The sequence below is a fragment of the Macaca fascicularis genome, chromosome 5 (assembly GCF_037993035.2).
Source record: "Macaca fascicularis isolate 582-1 chromosome 5, T2T-MFA8v1.1".
Lineage (NCBI taxonomy): Eukaryota > Metazoa > Chordata > Mammalia > Primates > Cercopithecidae > Macaca > Macaca fascicularis.
The window spans coordinates 13,580,248-13,594,829 of NC_088379.1; the positions used below are offsets into that span (position 1 = coordinate 13,580,248).

At 39.5% G+C, this 14,582-nt stretch overlaps 1 long non-coding RNA gene across 1 annotated transcript; it reads right to left on the reverse strand.

The window, feature by feature from the left end:
- Nucleotides 1-5,808: 5,808 nt before the first annotated feature.
- On the reverse strand, nucleotides 5,809-8,060 carry LOC141410281 (uncharacterized). The gene is made up of 2 exons (XR_012434681.1): nucleotides 7,425-8,060; nucleotides 5,809-7,067 (listed from the first exon to the last, which is right to left on the reverse strand). It is a non-coding gene; the product is annotated as an uncharacterized lncRNA (long non-coding RNA).
- Between the last annotated feature and the right edge of the window lie 6,522 nt (nucleotides 8,061-14,582).

Sequence of the window (14,582 nt, forward strand, 5' to 3'; positions counted from 1 at the left end):
TATCTAGGCAGACAAATCCCTTTTCTTTTGGCTCTTCCATGAGTGAGTGTTAAATGACTGCTCTGAGGCAGACACTTCAATGGGCATCTGAAGGTAATGAGACTAAATCCACTTTCCTGGGGCTCCCATAGTCTAGTGAAGAAACTGGATGCAACATCAGGTTGCAGGACACCGTGGCCTTCCTCTATGAACAGCCTCTTAGGAAGGCAGTGGGTCAAATGGTTTAGAGAAGAAGGTTTAGGTTTAGGTATATCCATGTTTGAATTCTAATTTCAACATGTACTAGCTTCTCAGTGTAGACAGGGACTTCACCTCACTGAGCTTTAATCTTTCATCTGACAATGGGACAGCAGTGTGTTTACACATTATGGCTATGGGATGATCTGTGGAAAGAGCTGGCACATGGTGTATCCAAGAGGAGGGGCACGTTGCTCTCTTTGTTTCATACCTCCACCGTCCCTGCCCGAGGGTCCTGAGCTGCCCTCTCTATGCCACTCCTGTGCATCATCGCCACATCCGAGACTCTGTTTTGCCCTAAGAATTTCAGATTGTGACTGTCAACAGAAATTAAATCATTTAACCCTCAAATCTCAGTTTCTCATCTGCAAAATGGAAATAATCGTATTGAATTGCTATGAATTGAACACTTAATAAGGCAATGGTTGAGAGAGTACTTTGTAAACTACGAAGCCCCCTAAATAGTTGTTCATTACGTGTGTGAAGAGGCCCACAAGAGGGAAGTAAAAGTGTTGAGGGAATTTTCCTGGGTTGTAGGTGCAGCTGCTCTCTCTGGTCTGAGTTATGTATTTTAGGGTTATATTGCATATGTTTTGTTTTAAAAGATGTATTATTTTTTCATAATATGAAAGCAATGCATCCTTGTAATATTGCATTTAAAAACAGTTTATTGCAGCACTACTCACAATAGCAAAGACATGGAATCAACCTAAATGCCCTTCAAGGATAGACTGGATAAAGGAAATGTGGTACATATACACCATAGAATGCTATGCAACCATAAGAAAGAATGAGATCATGTCCTTTACGGGGTCATAGATGGAGCTGGAGGCCATTATCCTTAGCAAACTAACATAGGAACAGAAAACCAAATACCATATATTCTCACTTATACGTGGGAGCTAAATGATGAGAACACATGGACACATAGAGGGGAACAACTCACACTGGGGCCTATCGAAGGGTGGAGGCTGGGAAGAGGGAGAGGATCAGGAAAAATAACTAATGGGTACTAGGCTTAATACCTGGGTGATGAAATAATCTATATGACAAACCCTGTGAAACAAGTTTATCTATGTAACAAACCTGCACATGTATCTCTGAACTTAAAAGTTAAAAAGAGAAAAAAAGGAAAGTTAAGAAAACCAAAGCCTTCTTTTATTCCACTCTACCCATCGCATCCTGTTAACAGCTTTGTGTATTTCCTTCCATAAGCACTGAATGGTTGGGTTTGACCCGGTTTGGTTATCAGGTTGAACAGCACTCTATTTACCTGATTTAGAAAGCCCTGAAACCAGATGAGAGAGAACAGGGGAGAGAAGAGTGAAGTCAATGAAAGGAAGTGGGTAAACAGACAGCTCCTGGTCTTTAGTGCAGTATAACTAATACTTATTTTTGAGCCCTTAATCTGAATATTAAAGGAGAAAGCACCAAGGAGGTGAGTGGTATGTCTTCCTTCCTGATAAAGAAGGTCCCTCCTCTACATGTTGCATCATCTATTGTTAGCTGGGCTCTGGGATAACACAGCTCGTCTCAGCATCAAAAAGTTGAAATGGTCCCTTCAGATTCTTTCTGCATGTCCCGCTTCTATAGTGGAGCAGGCACCATTCTGCATTGCTATGTCTTTCTGCAGGAATGCTTCTTCACACACACACACACACATTTATTCCTGAAAATAAAATAGATAATCCACGGCTTGAAGGAGCAATCTGGATCTTTGCACCAACATCCACACCGTCCCACCCCACCCTGTTTCCCTACTCAGGAAGCCCACCCTGCTGTTGAGATATAAATAACTGACTATCCAAACAGTGAGAGAAGAAAGAGAAGATGGTGATTCTAGAGAAAATTCAAAATGGCACTTGCATCGGGCAGCAAGAAAAATAGTCACAGGAGTCATAGAAGAAACCATACTGTTTCCTGCTAAGAGAGCTGAGGGTATGGAGAGTAAATCGGCAACTGTTGATGGATTAATAATGGCAGCATCTTCTAGGAACAGGTGATGGCTCACAGTGGCCATGGAGAGACCCCTGAAAACCCCCACAACCAACACACCTACACATACCTGGGCTTCTACTCTCCATCTTCTATTCAGAGTGAGAGATCAGGATGCTGCACATAATCCACAAAGGAATGAGCTGCGTGTGGTGTTGACCTTGACATATTAGTCATGCATTGTCTCTGCTAATTCATTCTTTCTCTGTTCTTGTATTTTCCTGTTTTTATTTGCTCCTGTTACCCCAGTGTGAGAGAGGAGGGATGAGCAGGCATGTTCTGTGCAACACATATTCCTGATATAGTAATATCGGGTAATATGATAGTTTCTGAAGCTACTCGCCTGGGAAGTGATCAGCAGGCAAGCCCAAGGAAGTAGTTACATCTACTGCAAGCAATGCTGGGATTCCCTGGACTACAACAGATGACCACACTTTTTATTGATATCTTTAAAAAACAATAACAACCACAGTTTGGAATTCTCCTCTCTCTGGAAGGCTAGCTTCTTATAGTAGGAGGAATAACCACTGCAGAATAAGAAGAGGCATGGATTCTGGGCTAATGCTGCTACTGAGTTAAATGTGAAACAAGTGACCCATTCGTATATCAAGACATTCAGGAAAGCAAGTGAGCTATGGAAAACATTTTTCTTTGAGTGAATGGGTTTAATACACATATTTTTAATGTCCCCCAAATCTACCCCCAACTTGCCACCTCATGTGTGTTCAGGAATGACCCCTCACAGTGTTCAGTGTTGCGCCCAGCATCATCTTACCACCCTACAGTGTCCATTGCTGATGTCCATCGTGGGACCTCTATCCTGCTGAACACAGCTGTTCTGCCCTGGTGATCACTGCTTTATCTCTACCCAGCCCTGAGGCAGAGGGTGAGAGCTCTAATATATCCGCTCATAAAAATATACAGAAGTGACTTCATCTTCCTGGGGCTTTGCCTTTGCCTCCTCCATGCTAAACTACAGAAAATATCAATGGGTAGTATTTATTGAACACTCATTCTGTGCAGGCACTTTCGCAAGCATTTGCAAGTATTAACTCATTTGATCCTTTTCTTAGAGTTGTGTTAAATATTAAGTGAATCAATACATGTAAGTGCTTAGGACATTGCACAGAACGTAGTAAATGCTCGTTTTCTGCTATGACTGCTACTCTAACTACTATAACTTCTTTTGTGGTTTTTGTATTAGCTTACTAGAGCTGGCAGAACAAAGTACCACAGATGGCGTAGCTTAAAGAAACACATGTTCATTTTCTCACAGTTCTGGAGGCCGGAAGGTCCGAGATCGGGATGTTGGTAGGGTTGATTTCTTCTGAGGCCTCTCTGCTTGTAGATGGCTACCCTGTCCTTCCTGTGTCTTTACAGGGTCTTCCCTCTCTGTGCCCAAATTACATCTTCTTATAAGAACATTAGTCATATGGTGTTAGGGCCCACCCCAATGACCTCATATTAACTTAATTTCCTCTTTAAAGACACCATCTCCAAATATGGTAACATGCTGAGGTGATGGAATTTAGGGTTTTAACACAGCAATTTTGTGAGGACACAATTCAGCTCTTAACAGATACAGTATATGCCTTTGCCCATAAGTTCCTACTGCGAAACTCTAGAGATGACTTTACATTAAGATTACATTGAAAGTTCAGATGGCAAATGATAAAGAAAGGGAATATAGAAAATGACTTAAAACTTAAAAATGGACCGGGCACAGTGGCTCAGACCTGTAATCCCAGCACTTTGGGGGGCTGAGGCAGGTGGATCACCCGAGGTCAGGAATTTGAGACCACCCTGGCCAACATGGCGAACCCTGCCTCTACTAAAAGTACAAAAATATTAGCCAGGTGTGGTGGCAGGTATCTGTAATTCCAGCTTCTCAGGAGGCTAAGGCAAGAGAATCACTTGAATCCAGAAGGTGGAGGTTGCAGTGAGCTGAGATTGCACCACTGCACTCCAGCCTGAGTGACAGAGCAGTGATTCTGTCTCAAAAAAAAAAAAAAAAAAAAAAAAAAAAAAAAATCCAAAAAACAAAACAACAACAAAACTTAAAATGACTTAAAAACCATGTAGCTATGTTTAACATCCCCAGACCACCTTGAGGAGGTCCCTAAAGACTGACTCCATTTCATCCCTGCAGCCCATTACCTTCTTATCTTTCATCTTCTAGTTAATTGTTACTAATATGTAAGTCTATGAGGCTGCAGAGAAAAAAAAATTCTGTTTTCTCATAGTGTTTTCTAGTCATCTTCTCCAGTTCTGATTCTTCAACTCAGACTATACAACTTCCCAGAATGATGAAGAGGATGAGTGTCCATTTTCTTCATGAAGGATCCATTTGGATCTTGTTCTTTGGCCCCAACAATGCTATCCTAACAAAACTTAATACATCATTCTGAATTATTCTTTAATTCAACATAACTATCAATGTGAAATATGCTTCTACATGTAGTTCATATTCCATTCCCATCTTTGCAAAATTATTTTATATTACTATTTTTTTATTTTCTACATGTGATTTCTTTTTCTTCAAACCTGTTTTCCTGTCCCTAAAAATGTTTTCAGTCATGCTATTTAACGTTTTTTAGTATTGCTCTTGTTGCTTCAAATGTGGCTGTCATTTTTTGCAGCAGTTTTATATTTCTTATTCATTTTTAAATATCTATTCTCACTTGCTCTTTAACCTGCTATTACATTGTCAGTTTCTTTTTCCTTTAATCTCTAAGATTTATTCTTTGATATATTTTTTAATGAAATTGTTTTCAAATGATTCTGGTGACTGACTCTGCTGTTTTCTAGAGTAATTCTGAGAAGTTTCAGATGTTTTATTTTGCTTACATCCCTTTCATCAACATTATGAATATTTTAATTTCATATTTGATATACATGCTCTTAGTCACTTATTTTCTATTACACATGTTTGAAACGTGTAGAGAACAGTTCCTTCTGAGCCAGTTATTTGCTCTCAGCAAGAGGGAAAGCTGGCAGAAGGCAAAGGGCTGAGAAAGTCAACAGCTTACATTTTGATTAATGGTCTCAGCCATTATTCAAACAATGCCCTTTGCCCTGAGGGCACGCGTTTCCCCAGTTTGAACATTCAAAAGTTTTTAGCGCTCACAGTGAAGTTCTGGAAGTAACAGTTTTTCTCTGTTATCTGATTTCCTACCCTCTTCCAGATTGTCTCTAGGTGGCTACTTCAACAATACTATTGCTAATGAAGTTGGCACGTTTTCTGGCTTCTTTCTGCTTCATTTCGCAAGCTTCTCTGTGGTCTCTTCTATCCATTCAGCCTTCTTATACATCTTTATCTTGCATGCTAATTAAAAGATCATTGGAGGCGTCTTTCCACACTATCGCATTTATTTCAGAGAAATATACTCCTACCCATATGTTTGAAAAGTCTCTCATTGTCCCCCATTTTAACATGCTTTCCTTCAGGTATCATTTGTAGTTTGTGATCTGTAGTTGTGGTTAGTGTCTTGTGCTATTAAACAGGAGATAGTATTCTCATTTTTAATTTTTTTAAAAATTATTTTGAGAAATGTCAAGGAGGAAAGTGGCCACAGATGTCTTTAATTCACCATATTTAATTAGCCCAACCACTCATTCTTACACATAATTCCTTTGTTTTAAAATAACATGACTCTCAAATATGTTTATTTCTATTGAGGTGTTTATGTAATGCCACATTTCTTCCCACCAAGGCACTTAGTCTATTCAAAATGAATGGCTTCATAAATGATAATACTAGACATGAAAAATCAATGGCCACATCTATTTAGAGGAGCATGAAGAGAAGGTGCTATTTTTTTCCTCAGTCTTTCATGGTATAACAAAAACTATAAGCTTAATGAAAGCAGGAGCTTTCTTTTTTTTTTATTTGCCATAAAACCAGTCCTTAAATTAATGCATGGGACATAGTAAGTTCTTAATAAATTTATGTTGAATTTATGAATGACATCCACGCCTACAGGTCTTTACTGACATCTTAGCTCTACATTGACTGCAAACAACTTCTCAAAGAAAAATAACAAATACACTACTACAATGCACAAGAGAAATTACAAGCTTAGATTAATCTAAAATCACACACACACACACACACACACACACACACACACACACACACACACACACAATAAGCCTTTGGTGCAAAGAAGCAACTTGGTTTCCAAAGTCTGAGTTCTGCAAAAAGTATATTCAATATATATGATGGAAAGGCACACACTTTGTAGTTTTAAGTTTTGGTCTCATTTTCCTTGCCTTATCCTCCCCAAAAGGTGAAAATCTGGCAACTTTTTTTTTTTTTTTAAATAACTAAAAGGCCTATGTTTTTAAAAAATTTTCCTTAAAACAAAGAAATAGTTTGATCCAAGGTTCAACTTAATTTATGTCCAATCAGAGAACAGAGAGTACTTACTACTTTTAGGTAATTATAGGAGATAATTACCTAAATTAATACATGTTTTCAGCTTTTATTTCCAGTAATGTTAAACAAAAAACTTGCAGAGTACGTATCTTACCACAAGCATTTTTAAAACAAATAACTGGCTGGGCACAGTGCCTTATGCCTGTAATCCCAGCACTTTGGGAGGCCAAGGCAGGTGGATAACAAGGTCAGGAGTTTCGGACCTGCCTGGCCAATATGGTGAAACCCCGTCTCTACTAAAAATATAAAAATTAGCGGGCGTGATGATGGGCGATTGTAGTCCCAGCTACTCAGGAGGCTGAGGCAGGAGAATAGCTTGAACCAGGGAGGCGAAGGTTATAGTGTGCCGAGATCGCGCCACTGCACTCCAGCCTGGAGGACAAGAGTGAAACTCCGTCTGAAAACAAACAAACACCACAAATAACTGTTGGGGTTGCAGCCATCATAGGTTCTGATGATTGGGGGAATAGTAAATAAACCATGTATGCTACACACCCTGGAATACTGTATAGCACTCAGAAGCAACATGCTGGAGGTATTCATAGCAACATGACTACATTTTCAAAACTTAGTGCCCTGTAAGAAAATGGCAAAAAGGGCTGGACCTGGTGGCTCATGCCTGTAATCCCAGCACTTTGGGAGGCTGAGGCGGGAGGATCACCTGGGGTCAGGAGTTTGAGACCAGCCTGGCCAACATGATGAGACCCTGTCTCTACTAAAAATGCAACAGTTAGCCGGGCATGGTGGTACACACCTATAGTCGCAGTTACTCGGGAGGCTGAGGTAGGAGAATTGCTTGAACCCGGGAGGCAGAGGTTGCAGTGAGCTGAGATCATACCATTGTACTTCAGCCTGGGCAACAGAGTGAGACTCTGTCTTAAAAGGAAAAGAAAAGAAAATGGAAAAAAGAACAAAATAAGGTCTATAGATCACTATCATATAATGTAAGTTAAATGTTAAACATAACAACAACAATATCCACAATCCGTAAGAACCCATACACATGAAAGGACAGAAGTAAAATAAGACTAGAATGGTTGGTTTTGTAAAATAAGGAGATAAGAATAAGAATGGACAACGACGCTCAGCAAACTAACACAGGAACAGAAAACCAAACACTGCATGTTCTCACTCATAAGTGGGAGCTGAACAATGAGAACACATGGACACAGGGAGGGAAACATCACACACTGGGGCCTGTTAGGGTGTGGGGGGCAAGGGGAGGGAGAACATCAGGACAAATACCTAATACATGCGGGACTTAAAATCTAGATGATGGGTTGATGGGTGCAGCAAACCACCATGGCACATGTATAACTATGTAACAAATCTGCATGTTCTGCACATGTATCCCAGAACTTAAAGTAAAAAAAAAAAAAAAAAAAAAAACTGGAGAATGATAAAATGTAATAAATAAATATAAATACAGCCAGATTGTATTTATCAATGGAATCAACAATAATCTGAGGAGTATGACAGATTCAACCTAATGCAATGTGAGGTTAAAAAATACATAAATTAATCATAATACACAGGGAGGTATATTATGAAAACTAACAGGATCAGAGGCTATAAAGAAAGGACTACAATATTTCATAGGAAACGTGATATAGAGGATGATGGAGAATGAAGGGTAAAAAAACCTCAACGATTATACCTATAAAAAGACAAACAGCTTCCAAGTTATTCTTTTATTCACCACGTGTTGTTACATACATTAGAAAGAACTACATGGATGTCTACATTATTCTAAACAAATCTGAAACACTAGGTTTGTGAACTGTGAACTGTGTGGGCAGAGGTACAAATACAGTAACGTAGGGGAGTAGATATCAGGACTATCAGCTTTTTCTCTTGGGATGCTAAGGCAAGACTGCAGCCTTGAGGAAGAGGAGGAAAAGCAGAGAAAGCTATCCAGGGCAGGGGTATCTAGGGACCCAGTCACCAGATAACACAGGGAAAGATAAGGAAGGGCTTACCATGGGAGCCAGGTAATGGTGTTGCGGTTTCTCTACACTCATAGGCCCAAAGACAGGCAGGAAATGGGGTAGTTTTTTTCTTTTCCACATTTCTTTCTAGGTGATAAAAATTCTATTGAATGTAGTAAAATATTTTTTGTTTAAATATTTATTATGAGAGTAATATTTGCTTATTATGCAATATTTTAAAAGCAAAGAAATGCAGAGAGAAGGCCGGGCGCGGTGGCTCAAGCCTGTAATCCCAGCACTTTGGGAGGCCGAGACGGGTGGATCACGAGGTCAGAAGATCGAGACCATCCTGGCGAACACGGTGAAACCCCGTCTCTACTAAAAAATACAAAAACTAGCCGGGCGAGATGGCGGGCGCCTGTAGTCCCAGTTACTTGGGAGGCTGAGGCAGGAGAATGGCGTAAACCCGGGAGGCGGAGCTTGCAGTGAGCTGAGATCCGGCCACTGCACTCCAGCCCGGGCGACAGAGCGAGACTCCGTCCCAAAAAAAAAAAAAGAAATGCAGAGAGAAGAAAAAACTGTTCATAATCCAGTGAACTATCATTATCATTTCAATATGTTTTTTTTTTCTGGTCTTTTCCGGTATAAACCTACTTTAAAAAGTTATAAAATATGCTTGCATGCTATTTTTTTCTGATTTAACATGATTATTTCAGCATTTTTTCAAGTAACAATTCACTTTTCACAAACATCTATTTTAATATCTAAATAACATTACACTGAAGTAGATAAACAAAATTTACATAACTCTTCTCATTTTATTGTCTTAGGATATTTTTTCTCCTCATAATATAAATTAATGACTATTCTCTGTACTTAGAGATTTATTTTTTCTATATTTCATAATATTTCCTTAGGAGAGATTTCCACAAGTCAAATTGTTAAGAATAAAGATGATAAACATCTTAAGGATATTGACATATGTAGTAAAGTTACTTCTAAGAAAGGCTGGGCCAGTGTATACCATCACCAGCAAAGGATGTAGGTGCCTGAGGACATATTTGAGCAGTTGCTATAATAGGTCAGAAATTCCCAAACTATTTTGTTTATAAAAATCATATGAGCAGCTTGATGAACTCCAGGTTTCAGACACAACTCATATACAACCTGATTCAGTAGATTCATGTTTGCAGCTTTAACAAGTAACCCAATGTGACTAACATAAGAATTACAAAGAATTCATGTTAAAGATACCATTTTGAGATATTACTGGGGAGCCTTTTATGTAGGATTTGTTTCTATAGCTAATGAGATGTTATAAATCCAGAAATCCCCCGTTTTCAATAGAACATGTAAACTTTAAGATTCTGATCACGCTACCTTGTGTTTTACCCTGAACCTGCACAGTTCCTTTTTCCTGGATGAGTCCAAATCAGGTAGCTCTTAATTAAATGCTGACTTCATGGACATAACGTAGAATTTTAAACGTATTGTTACATTACTAGCTAAGCAAAAATGCTAGTGAAAGTTTGTCAAGCGCCAACATTTTTGGTAGGAGAAAAAAATATCGGCCGGGCGCAGTGGCTCAAGCCTGTAATCCCAGCACTTTGGGAGACCGAGATGGGCGGATCACAAGGTCAAGAGATCGAGACCACCCTGGCTAACATGGTGAAACCCCCTCTTTACTAAAAAATACAAAAAAACTAGCCGGGCGAGGTGGCGGGCGCCTGTAGTCCCAGCTACTGGGGAGGCTGAGGCAGGAGAACGGGGTAAACCCGGGAGGCGGAGCTTGCAGTGAGCTGAGATCGGGCCACTGCACTCCAGCCTCGGCGACAGAGTAAGACTCCGTCTCAAAAAAAAAAAAAAAAAAAAAAAAAAAAAATTCAGTAGAAGAAAAAGAAATGACACTTGAAGCATCTGGACTTCAACATGTTCTGCATCTTGGAGGCACTTCTCTCCAGATATGCCTCCCCGTCTCCTCTCCTGGCCCTGTTGAATACCAATACACAGGGATTCCAGGAGCGACTGGGGTATCTGTGTCTAGTGACCTATGTGAGTCTTCCTCCTGTACAGCAGAACGGTTTATTTTCTTCCATTTTCTTAGCAAAGTTGCCCATTTAGTGTCCTTAGCAGCGGCTAGTGGTTGGGAGCTGTCTATGGTCCTGTCTGGATTGAAGCCGGCATACAGAGAATAACAAGCAGGATTAGGAAATGCAGAAGCAGCTCTAAAGTCCTTTGTTCTGGATTTTTGTTATATCCATCTGTTTTCTTGTCTTTCCATCAGCTTAGAGCTATTCTATGGGGTACCCTAATACCAATGAATAATTTTTTTTAATGTATAAGCTTATTAGGGTTGGATTTTTATGACTTGCAGGGGGATACTTTTAATTCACTCATCAACACAGTCACACTTGCTTCCAGAGACTGTTGGCCACACCACTGGGCTTTGTGGAAAATGAGAGTAGAGGGTGTTTTGGGTGAAAGCGGGTGTTTGCTGTCGTTAGTAAGCCCTGTGACAGAGTGGAAAGTGCTAAGTTTTTTTGAGTCATACAGGTAGAGATTAAATCCTAATTCTCTTACCTCGTAGTTGTGTGGACTTCAGTGAGTTGTTAACTTCTCTTAGCCTCCATTTCCTTTCTATATAAAATTGGCATATTTTATCTTACATGACTTTACAGTTTTAGTGAGATTTTACGTGCAAGTGCCTACGATGGAGCCCTTGGTATAGCAGGTGCTTCATATAACCCACTCTGGATTGTAGCTCTAGCATCTTTCTTCAAATGATGACTTTGAAGACTGTATTTCTTCTGCTTCTATACATTTTGCCTTGCCTAGCACCTCTGAAACCAAGCGTTCTTTATTTCTTCCTTTCATAACCAAAACTAGATTTATTGAAGTGAAGGCAGGAATAATCAAGTTTTTAAATTGGCTTTGGAAAATTTTTTTCTAATAATCATTTTCCTAGGGGGTGATTCTCTCCGAAAAGTCAAGTTCACTTATGGATGAGAATGATTATGAGTAATCCCATGAGAAAAAAAAATATTGTTTTCTACCACATTTTAATTCTATACAGTTTTCTGTGCATTATCTCATTCAAGCTTCATAACATCCCTGCAAGATAGTTAATGAGAATATTATCATACTAATAAATAGAAGTCGAAACTGAGACTCTCTCACTCGTTAATTTTCTCAGAATCAATATTGCTTTCTTGGGCCAGGCACTATCTTAGGTACTGGGAATCGATGAAAAGAATACTAAGTTGTGGTCTGAACCTTCGAAAACCAGGGTGGAAGAGAGAAAAACAAATAGAAAGTATAACTTGGAGTTATGGAGGAGTCAGGGGCACACCTGGGGTTCACATCACCAAGGGCTCACACTGCAGAAGAGTAGGAAAGCCAGATTTGAAATAAATTACTTTGCTTCAGGATCAGAACTAAAACTAAGGATGAAAAGTGATGGTGATGGCTCTTTCTGATATTTAACATTTGTTGTGCCATGGGAGATAGATTTGCTATTGTGTGTTCTGGTTAATCTAATATTCCACATAATTGTGAATTCTGCATACTATATGATAATTAAAGTTTTTAAAAAATCAAATAGAAAAACAATGTAACAAACCACTTTTGGTTCTGGACTTTAGAGATGTTTTTCCAAACATCAATTTGCATCTAATATACGCCAGAAAGTCAGTAAGGTGTAGTGTGGTAATTAAAAGTAAGGGCTGTGAGATCATGCTGCCTGTACTAAAATCCTGGCTCTGTCCCATGCTGGGAAAAACTACTTAACAACTCTGTGCCTTGGTTTTCTCAGTTTAAATGGAGATAGTGATGGTATCTACTTCATAGAATTTTTGTCAGCATAAAGGAGGTAATTAATTCACAGCTTTTGGCATAGTGCCTGGAACATGGAAGACAATCAATAATGTGTTAGTGCTGGAAAAGTGGTGGTTCATGATGGATAAAAGGGTTCCTAGGGCCCAGCACAAAGTGGTCTTAGGGTTCTGACTGTGCTTCCCTGGAACCTTCCCTAGTCCTGTTATTCCACGGGTTAGGAAGAGTCTCAAAGCCTGGGTTACTGCTCTGTCAGTACAGGCAGAAACAGTAAGATGACAAGGGTGTAGCAATTCCTCCCATTCTCACCATCTTCCTTATGAAATAGGGCTCTCTGGCTGTAAGACTGAGCAGTTAGCCTACCTAATCCTGCAAGTGGGAGCTTCACAGCCTAGCACAGTGGCCCAGATGTGGTTCCAGAGGGTTTCATTACATCCTTATCTCCTTAGGAACAGATAACCAAGCAGCCCATCAAAAAAGTTTCAGAAAACCTTAGTCATTTTAATGAGTAACTTAAGAGTCAATTCATTCACATTAATAGCTCATAGTCATTAATTAGTAGGACCGATTAGCAGACAAATTTAATGACCCAAGATGGAAGAAGTAAAAATTCAGCTTTTTGAGTTAGGTATTTTTTAAATGACTTATGTCTATTACACAAAGAAAAAGAGTCTTAACCCCTGGAAAAAATTAATTATGCATTACTAATCTCCTTTGTCAATATCAATTTCCTAATTTAATGCTGTTTACATTATTGAACACTTCATGAAGGCTAGGAGTGCAAAGTCTACTCATGGAAAGCTTTCCCACCATGATGATTATCTCAGAGTACTCAAGACCACATAAATCTGCTTGAGCCTTAATTATCAAGCCAATGGCAATTAGAGATACTTCAGAATGTTATTTTTTGGGGTTCAATTTATTTATCTTTCATAGGGACAAAAATAAATGTTAGTTTTTTTTTAGATGGAGTCTCACTCTGTTGCCAGGCTGGAGTGCGGTGGTGCCATCTCGGGTAAAGTCATGTGCCCAAAGGCCACTTAGCTGGTTAGTGACTGTGCTGGGACTTGCCTACCACCAAAACTTCTGCTCCTTTTACACTATGGCTTAATTCCCTGCTGCATGTGTTGTGTCCTGGTGCCTAAGACATTGCCTAGAAAATGGCAGGCACTCAACAAACATCTGTCAAGTGGACAATGTACAGCACCCACACCAACTTCATCTTCCCTTTGTTGTCACTAGCTCTCTCACTGGAACATCTGGTCAACCCTGCTCTCCTGTCCACATTTGCTCTGTTCCTGCATCAGTCTTAAACAGATAAAGAAAAGGTCCTTAATCTCAGCCCTATCAACTGATAAGGGTTGGATATTTCTTCTCACAAAAACAAAGATGCCCTTATCACAGAAAAGGATTCTAGAAACCTATAAAACCCCAGAATTGTAGTGTTTCAAATTCATTTCCCTGTGGGACACTCCAAACAAAATTCATGCTTCCGCTCTGGTTTTCCTTTCCAAAGAGGCACACCATGTGCTCTGAAGTGCTCTTACACATGACAACCACAAAAATAATTGACATCAACTGGGCCTGAGTTTGCATTCTGGTTCTCCACTTGGGGCTTATTAGTGTGAGCAAAGACATCAAATTTTTGGAATGTTTTTCCCATCTTTTTTTTTTTTTTTTTTTTTTTGAGACAGAGTCTTGCTCTGTTGCCAGGCTAGAGTGCGGTGGTGCAATCTCAGTTCACTGCAACCTCCGCCTCCCGGGTTCAAGTGATTCTCCTGCCTCAGCCTCCTGAGTAGCTGGGACTACAGATGTGTGCTACCATGCCCAGCTAAATTCTGTGTTTTTAGTAGAGATGGGTTTTCACCATGTTGGCCAGGATGGTCTCAATCTCTTGACCTGTGATTCACCAGCCTTGGTCTCCCAAAGTGCTGGGATTACAGGCGTGAGACACTATACCTGGCCTACATTTTTTTTTTCTAATTTAACTGTTTACATTACATCTATTTGTAACTATAATGCTCAATTTTTTAAATTTTGTTTTTGTTGGCAGATATATAGCATTCTCTTTGCTGGAAAACATAGCATGGCACTTTGATTTTCAATCAAAATAATCTCCCTTTTCTTGAAAAACAAGTAAAAATATCACTTTT